Below are 9,530 nucleotides of genomic sequence, written 5' to 3' on the forward strand. Positions count from 1 at the left end.
GGGGAGAGAAGGTCATTCTTTGAGTGTCTACCATGTGTCAGCTACCATGCTTGCCAGTTTGCATAGTTTTCTCATTTAATCCTCAGTTTCCTCGAAAAGAAAAAATTATTTCCCCCATTTCACAGAGTGGAAAACTGAGGCTTTAAAAAGGTAAGTAACTTAGCTATTTAAGAAGAATTTCAACCAAGGTCTTCCTGAGTCCTAGGTCCTTCTCTTTATTTTCCACACTTCCCTTTTTCAAAATGAACCTCCTCACTGAGAATATCACCGGCCATGGAAGACTGAGAAAAGTAAACAAGGTTTCTTCTCTGCTTGGTAAAATTCTGATCATTCTCCAAAGCAGAACTCAAATGTCACCTCCTCTGGGAAGTCTTCTAGGACTGCCTTGCTCAAAGTCAACCTTCCCACGGCACTTTGCACACACCTATCTTGGAGTGCCCCTCATATACCTCATTGGAGTTTACAAATCTTTGGTTCCAGGATCCCTTAGAAATTACTGGCATTCACAGGCAAATGAACCTTGATCTAAACTTCACGAACTATACAAAAAGTTAATTCAAAATGGATTAAGGATTATATGTAAAAATGTAGCACTATAAAACTTTTAGGGGAAAAAAATAATAGCAATTCTTCAGATCCTGGGCTGTGTGAAGACACCAAACACAGAATCCATAAAAGAAAGAAAAAAGAGATAAGTTGAATCATTCAAAATGAAAACCTTTTGCTCTAAAAGACCCTGTGAAGAGGACAAAAACACTGGGAGAAAATATTTGCCAACTACTTCTAACAAAGGACATTCTAGAATACATTAAAGAACTCAAAACTCAAGAGTGAAAACAAACAGTCCAATTACAAAATGGCCAAAAGACATGAACAGACATTGCACTGAACAGCACATAAAGCTGGCACTTCAGTGTATGAAAATATTTTCAACACCATTAGCCATCCGAAAAGGCAAATTAAAATTACAGTGAGATATCACTACGATTATTCGAATGTCTAAAAATTTAAAAAATAATAGTGATAACACCAAACGCTGGTGAGGATGCAGAGATACCAGACCACTCATACATTGGTGGTAGGAAAGGAAAAAGGTATAGCCACTCAAGGGAAGGGTACGGCAACTTCTTACAAAATTAAAAACGTGCTTAGCATACTACCCAGCAATTGGACTTGCAGCATTTGACCCAGAGAAGTGAAAACATATGTTGGCACAGAAACCTGTACATTAATGTTTATAGCAACTTTACTCATAATAGCCAGAAACCAGAAACAAGATGAAGCAAAATGTGAGGCGTCTATACCGTGGAACACTACTCAGCCATAGCATTACTGCTACATGCACCAATGTGGCTGGATCTCAAGGGAATGATGCTGAATGAAAAAAACCAATCTCAAAAGGTTACATAATCGACTATTCCATTTAATGTGATGTTCTTGAAATGACAAAATTATAGAGGGGAAAACAGGTTCAGGAGGGGAGAGAGAAGGAAGTGGCTGTGCCTACAAAAGGGTAGCATGGGAGTCCCTGTGATGAAACTGTTCTGTATTTTGACCTTGGTGGTAGTCACACAAATCTATATAAGTGATAAAGTTTCATAGAATTACACACGCACACACACGCACGCACACGCACGCAAGTGCACGTAAAATTGGTGAAATCTGGACAAGAAGGGTGAATTGTATCACTGGCAATTTCCTGGTTGTGATATGATACTACAGTTATGCAAGATGTCACCACTGGGGAAAACTGGATGAAGGGTATACAGGGTTTCTCTGTATTATTTCTTACAACTGCATGTGAACCTACAAGGGTCTCAAAATGAAAGGTTTAAAAAAAGTATTGAGGACTGCAAAGAGATTTTGTTTGTGTTTAATATCAATCAGTATTTCCTATGTTAGAAATTAAAATGGAGACAGTTCTAAAGTATTTATTAACTTATTTTTAAAATGATAATCAACCCATTATATGTTAACATAAACAAAACATTTTACAAAAAATAATAAGTACATTTTCAAAAATAACAGTGAGAAGAGGGACAGAGTTTTACAAATTTACAAATCTCTTTAATGTCGGGCTTCCTAGACACCTGGGTGTCAGATCTGCTCCTACATTATAGAATGTTGTGCTATCACACACCATGCTGCCTCTGGAAAATTCCACGGTGCACACATGAAAAATTGGGTGAAAGAGGCAGGCACTGTCTGAGTATTAGTCTGAAAATAATACGAAGGGTCTCAGAGACCCCCCAGGCAGCCTGAGACCACACTTCGGAAACTCCTGTGTCATCGCCATCATTCATCCACCCACACCTCTGCTCCTGCACTTGGCGAATGAGGGCGGACGGCACTGTTTTCATCTCCGTTCCCAGAGCATGTACAATGCCCGGCATAAAGCTGATACCCAGTAAATGTTTGATGAACCAATGGAATATTGATGACTTGTCAGCTGAAAGAGAGAGGTATGGGGGGGGGGGGGGAAAGGTGTGGGGGGGGGGAGGAAGAGAGAGAGAGAGAGAGAGAGAGAGAGAGAGAGAGAGAGAGAGAGAGAGAGCCAAATCTGGTTGACAGTATATTGCTTTAGACTTTTAGTTCTGAGTCAGAATAAAGGTCAGAGTGTCCTGGTATAGCTTGATCCCACGGAACAAACATTGTTCTGAAAAACCAGAAGGCTCCTGGGGCATGAAACATGAATGACTGAGTAGCCTTTTGAGAAAGGTCTCGCTGTGTCACAATTCCTCGCAAGTTTTTTCTTTTTCTTTTTGACTTCAGAGAGGAAGGGAAAGGGAGAAACAGCAATGATGAGAATCATTGATGGCTGCCTCCTGCACGCCCCCTACTGGGGATTGAGCCTATAACCCAGGCATGTGCCCCAACCAGGAATCAAACCGTGACCTCCTGGTGCATCAGTTGATGCCCAATCACTGAGCCACACCAGCTGGGCCCTCACAAATTTTGACTTTGAGGCCTCTCCACACCATCCAGACCAAGCATGGGGAGGAAGGGGCTCCGTGGGCTGTGCAGTGACCTACTGAATTCTTCTCTCCAAATTTATTATCCTGTGCTCCGAACTCCCTAGGTGGTCCCCAAAGCAGCCATTAGTGGCCAGTCTCAGCCCACTGCGTCCACTGTGGCTCTGGGAGGAGGAACACAGTTCCTAGCCACCTTCCAGGTTACAAATTGGTTCTCATTTCTCATCTGAGGTATCCATCAAAGCACAGTTTAGCAGGGAGCATAGAAAAATGCACAGGCTCACCTAAAATCGCCACTGAAAAATGTTGGTATCGACTCTGCGTCAGACACTGAGCCAGACCTGTGGAACATTCTGAAGTGACAAAGCTCAGTCCCTGCCCCACGGAGCTCCCGCGCTAAGTGGGGAGATGATTCCACGCGGGCGCAACAAGGACTCTGAGTGAATGAGCACCTGGTGAGAGAAATCACCTCTCCTTGGATCAGGGAGAGGAGGTGCATTCGATTACGGCCCTGGGAGCAGGAGAAGGCCATTGCCAGGCAGGCAGAGGACCAGCACGCCAGAGGTTATTGTGTTAGGAAAGAAAGAGGCAATTGTACTCACACAGCAACAAGCAACAGTGGGCAACATAAAACGGAAGTGTATTTCTTTCTATTATCATGGTCTAAGCTTAAATGGTCTAAGGCTCCTACAGTGGCCCAGACCCCTTCCCTCTTCCTGCCCCCGCCCACCTGAGGCCCTGCCCTCATCTGTTTACATGGTCCGAAACCATCACGTCTGCACCCCAGCCAGTGGATGTGGGCAAGCAGAAGAGTGGGCATGCTGCTTCCTTCAAAGGGCCCAGCTCAGGAGCTGCACACCTTACTTCTGTTCACATTCCACTGTCCAGAACGTAGCTGCAAAGGAGGCTGGGAAAGGCAGTTGAAATATTTGAGTTTCTATTGCTCTATAAGAATTTGGGAGACAACTCTTTAGTTCCTGCCCTGAGCACAGAGGTGAAAACACAGGGCGAGGTTAGAGAAGAAGCCAGTAGCTAGGTGTGTCTAGAAGTTGTGAGAGGGGGAAGGAAAAAGATAGGGAAGGTGGGCTGGGGCCACAGGGTGGAAGGGCCACATTGTTCTGTAAATCGATGGTTCTCAGATTTTGGGCACATGGCATCATCTGAGGGTTTGTCGAACCCCAATTACTGAGCTCCACCTCCAGGGTATCTGACTCAGGTCTGCGGAGAGGCCTGGAAATGTGCATTTCCAACCAGTTCCCAGGTGATCCTGGAGCCACAGAAAGGTTTTTTTTGTTGTTTTATCGGATTTCACATTTTCTCTTTTTAATAAAAAGGCACCTATAAAACAGGTCAATACACAGAAAGCTTTAAAAAATTTATTTTAATTCTTTATTGTTTAAAGTATTACATATAGTATTACATTCTTCTCCCCTCGCCTTCCCTCTGAGGTTCGATGCTTCTCTTACACAGAAAGTTGTAAAGAAGGAGATGACAGGCCTGTGTTTCAGAAAGCCGGTTCTGCTGAGCGACAGGGAACCATTGTCCGGAAGCTTCCCCGTGCACTGGAGTTTCTCACCCTCTGGACCCTTAATGTTCCTGAGAAATTCCAGTCAAGGAAAACAGGGCTGACGGAGAGCCTGCAAAGCAGGGTTCACGCTGACGGTGTCGTCTCAGTCTGGACCCCCCAGCTCTTGGTTTTGTGTGCAGAAGCCTGGACAGGGGTGGTGGTGATGGGCAAGTACCCTTCCTCCCTGTGCCAGAGTTTCTCCATCAGTAATACAGACGGGGACCATTTGTCTACCTGGGAGCCAAGGACTTTCAGAAGGCACAGATCAAAAAGTCGGGCAATGTCCCAAGGCTGTGGGGATTCATGACTCACCTACACCATGGGCTGGAGAGAAAATTGGCACAACCCCTGGAAGGCAGTTTGACAAACCAGAAAGGTAAATGCCCATACCCTTTGACCCAATGGTTCCATATGCAGGAAGTGAGCCTACAGATACATTCATATTTATGTGTAATAGATAGGGTATTCAGTGCCCACTGTTTGTACTAGCAAGAGATGGGAAACAACATAAATATCACCCACAGGGGCTGGTTGCATCCCAGAGATGGAATAATGAGAAGTCCTTAAAATAACAAGTTAGCCTAGCTGGGTTTGGCTCACTTGAAAGAACATTGGCCTGTGAACTGCAGGGTCCCAGGTTCGACTCCAGTCAAGAGCATGTATCTCAGGTGCAGGCTTGATCCCCCAGCCCTGGTCGGGGCATGTGGGAAGGCAACCAATCGATGTGTCTCTCTCCCTTCCTCTCTCTTTAAAAACCAATGGAAAAATATCCTCAGGTGAGGATTAACAACAACAGAGCCAGTTCAGAATAATGATGAATAGATAGATAGAATGAGATAGATATAGATCAACATGTGTGTGTACCTCTCTAGTATATACATATGAAAGGGTGGACACCGTTGTGACATGCTGCTATTAATACACACACATGTGCATGCATGTACACATGCTTATCTCTGCAGAGCACATCTCCAGGAGGATTCAGAGGGACAGGCTGCCTTTCAGGACAGGAACTGGAATGGAGGTCCAGGCTGAGAAGGAAACTTACATTGCACTGGAACCGTTTTTGTTGTATTTTTTCAACACTGCATAAGCATGATTTAAACAAAAACATGGAAGCATTGCCATGTGCTTTACGTGCTCTATCTCACTAAATCTTCAGAATCACCTGACTATTCTGACTATTCACACGGCACAGGGAGGTGAGGGGGGGCGGGGTGGGTGGAAGGAGACTTGACTTGCAGGGTTTGCCGGTTTCCAATGTTCCGATATTCCCACCACGGCCGGTTTCAGGCTGTGGAGAGAAGTCACCGAGCAGGGCCGGGAAGAGATGCTCACCATGAGCTCTCCTGAGCGCAGGAAGCAGGGCAGCACAGCCCGGAAGGGGCCTTGCACTCCCGAGGAAGGCACCCGACTCTCTCCTCTTCATACGTGAAAGGCTTGCTTCCCACGAATAAAGCAAATGTAAGCAGACACGCCACTTATGGACCTTCGGGCATCCTTATAGACAGACACCGGGTCTATTTATGGTGTAAACAACCTGCCTGTTTTTCCATGAATTTGAAACAAAAACCAGAAATTAAAATTAAGCATCTTGGTTTTATTTGTGCAAATTGCTTTGCCATTCTCTTTATGAAATATCGCACATGGCTATACATGTATAAGGTAATAGAATAATAATATATTAGTGTTAGCATTCTGACAACCCAGTCCTGCATGCTAACCAGGGCCAGCAAGCTAAATTAGGAGAGTGGTTTAGAAACTTTGCCAGCGATTTAATGAGAACCGTGGGGGTGAGAGGATCAGACAGACTTGGATTCAAGTTGTATTCCAGAGTGTCACCTGCTAGACACCTCTAGCAAGTCACTTCTCATTCTGCGTCTCAACTTTCTCATGTGTGAAGTGAGGACAGTGTCCACCTCACAGATTTGTACAGGCAGGCCGGCCGCGTCTAATGGATGAGGTTAACATGTGGTCTAATCCTGGATATAAGGCGGGGTGTTTTTCCCCAAAAGTATCCCTAAGAAGAAAAAGAGGGTTGCCTTATTTTTAAGTTCTCAGGAAAGCTCACAGAATCTTTCATATTCCCTAGACTCTCTCAATTATTTTAAACAAGAAAGTACTGTTTGTGGAAGACCAACTAATAGAATTGATGATAAAAAAAAAAAAAGCAAACGATAGAATTGATGTTTTTTGTGTTTTTTTTTTAAAAAGAGCAAACAATTTTTGACACAGATGTAGTCATAATTCCGAGGGGTTGGCCTCATGGTTCTTATAAAGAGGACTTTTAAATGCAACACATTAAAATGTTAAGGTGTTGTGATCACAACTATAAATCAATAGGACAAAAAGAAAAACAATACTGTCCTAAGATTGAGTGAACTGGGACTCTGAGGATAAAATATTTCAGTGACAGCATTGTATAAAGGCTCAGAAAGTGATGGCTCACAAACAAGTTAGAACTGAAATCTATGTGATCTAGAAGGTGAGCGGGGTGATTCAGAAACCATCCCCAGTGATAATAAAAATACTGAGATCAAAGGTACACAACAAGAAGAGAGAGGATAAAATTGTTTTATTAAATACAAGCCTGGGGAGGGGGAACAGTATTTCTAAAGTACTATATTATTAACACATAATATATTTGTAAAATATATTTTTAAATAATGTATTAATAATCTTGAGAGTATGTGCATACCTGACATAATAAATTAAATATCCTACATAGACATTTGATTATTTCATCTACAGCCTTAAGAATGTATATATTCAAGTCGGTCCCCCAAACATTTTCTGTTTGCTAATTTTCTTACTGTGAAAAAAAGAGAGGGTCCTTTTATATTCGGGACCACCTAATATGGAGACAAGTCTGTGCAAGCACTTAAAACTCCCAAAGCCCGTGTGACTGCGACTGGTGCTGTCACGGTTGCTAATATTGTGTTTATTATGACTGTTCTACCCAAGCTGGTCTCTTCAGCTGTGCTCTTCCAACAACCTCACCTGGGTTGAAATTCCCTGATCTTCTGCTTCCTGGCTGCCTGATCTTGGGCAAGTTGCCTAACCTCCTTGTGCCCCAGTGTCCTCATCTGTAAAAGAGAGAATACAGTAATAGTATAGTATATCACAGGGGTAAGAATCCAATAAATTAGTGTATATAAGAAGTGTATGAACCAGTCCTTGGTAAGTGCTTTTTAAATGTTATGTTTTTTCACTGACAGGGAACTGTAACTACTTAGAAACATGGCAGGTTTCCTCACAATACCAGATTTTGCCAGCAGGGAACTTGTCTTAGTCATCTCAGTATCCCCAACTCACACAAAGAGCCTCAAGCCCAGTAAATGTTGGTTGAAGCAATACGTTTTATAGAGAAAGCAAGGCAGTGTATAATGTTCAGGGCCCAGCACAGCACCTGGTTCCCATTAGCTGAAAGAGGCAACACTTAGAGTATTGACATCTATGGTGCAGCCTCATTTTTCACTGGTCGACCACAATCTAAAGTAAATCACCGTGCAATAGAGGCAGGAAGGACTGTGGACTGGGTACTGCTTTCTTGGTGTCCTCCCTGGATGATGAGTTCCTCCGTGGCACGCACGAGGTTTTATTTATCTCAGCCTCCACGCTGGCAAACAGTAGGAGCTTAGCACTCACTGAGCAAATGAGCGATAGGATACAGTCTGCATTATGGTATGTTATTTTCTTAATTGAATTTAATTCTTTTTCATATCTGCAAAAAAGTATTTAAAATTAACACCAAAAACATAAAGCCCGGTCAGCGTGGCTCAGTGGTTAGCATTGACCTATGAACCAGGAGGTCACGGTTCGATTCCTGCTCAGGGGCATTTTCAGGCTCAATCCCCAGAAGGGGGTGTGCAGGAGGCAGCCAATCAATCATTCTCTCTCATCCCTGATGTTTCTCTCTCTCTTCTCTCTTTCTCTCTGAAATCAATAAAAAATTTTTTTAAAGATATACATAAAAAGGTCAAAGCATATGAAATGTTGAAAGAATCACCTAAAGAGAAGTTTTCTTGTCATCTAGAGTATTATTTATCCAAATGTTTCCCTTATGTCTGCATAAAGACACACAAGTACATAAGCAGAGTGGCTGTATTGTGTGATGGTTTAAGACCACAAGCTTTGGAATTGGATATGTGTGGGGTGCGGCTACAGTGTCTTGGCCAGGTTCAAGCCTCGGACTAATGAAAGGACAGGGTTCTCTCACTGCCCCGTGCAAGTCCCAGCTGGAAGGGCAGGGCCCGCCCAGCTCAATCATAGCCAACAGCTGTGGTTGTAAGCGTGAACCTACGGTCCGAACACGTAGCCCCACGTGCCTTGTGCTAGAGTTCAGGTGCATGTAGTTGAGTGAGGTTGAAACTCACGAGAATGCTGTAAACAACGTGATCACGCCCCTACTTTGCCTCGTGGCATCAGCTATAAAATAAAGACACGGCTTGTGGGCGCTGGCGTTGTCTCCTCGTCAGGGAGCAGCGTCCCACCGAGACCCAGCTATTATTCTCTTGTCTGTCTTTTCTCAATCCTTTCACCCCCCCACTCAGGATCACCTTTGGCCGTAACAAGTGGCGCCCGAGCAGGCCCTTTGGCCGTAACAGATATGCCTGGGTTTGAATCCAAGCTCCACCTTCTAAGTGGCATGGCCTTGAGAAAGTCACAGAACCTGTCTGTGCCTCAATTTCTACAAAAAAAAAAAAAAAAGGAGATAATCATAAGACCTACACTATAGGCTTATTGAAATAATAAATTTAGTCTTTATAGAGCACTTAGGACAGCTCCAAATACAGAGACACAACTCAAGTAAGGTTAGCAATTATGTATACACTAGTGGCCCAGTGCACGAAATGTGTGCACACTAAAAGGGGATTAATTAGAGGAAATATTTTAATATTGCTATTTGCCCTTTCTCTATAATAGAAGTGTCAGAGATGAAAGAAAATTAGTAAAATGTATATGAAAATCTTCCTCCTGTCAGAGTCTGG

Source organism: Myotis davidii, unplaced genomic scaffold (genome assembly GCF_000327345.1).
Source record: "Myotis davidii unplaced genomic scaffold, ASM32734v1 scaffold32, whole genome shotgun sequence".
Classification (NCBI taxonomy): Eukaryota; Metazoa; Chordata; class Mammalia; order Chiroptera; family Vespertilionidae; genus Myotis; species Myotis davidii.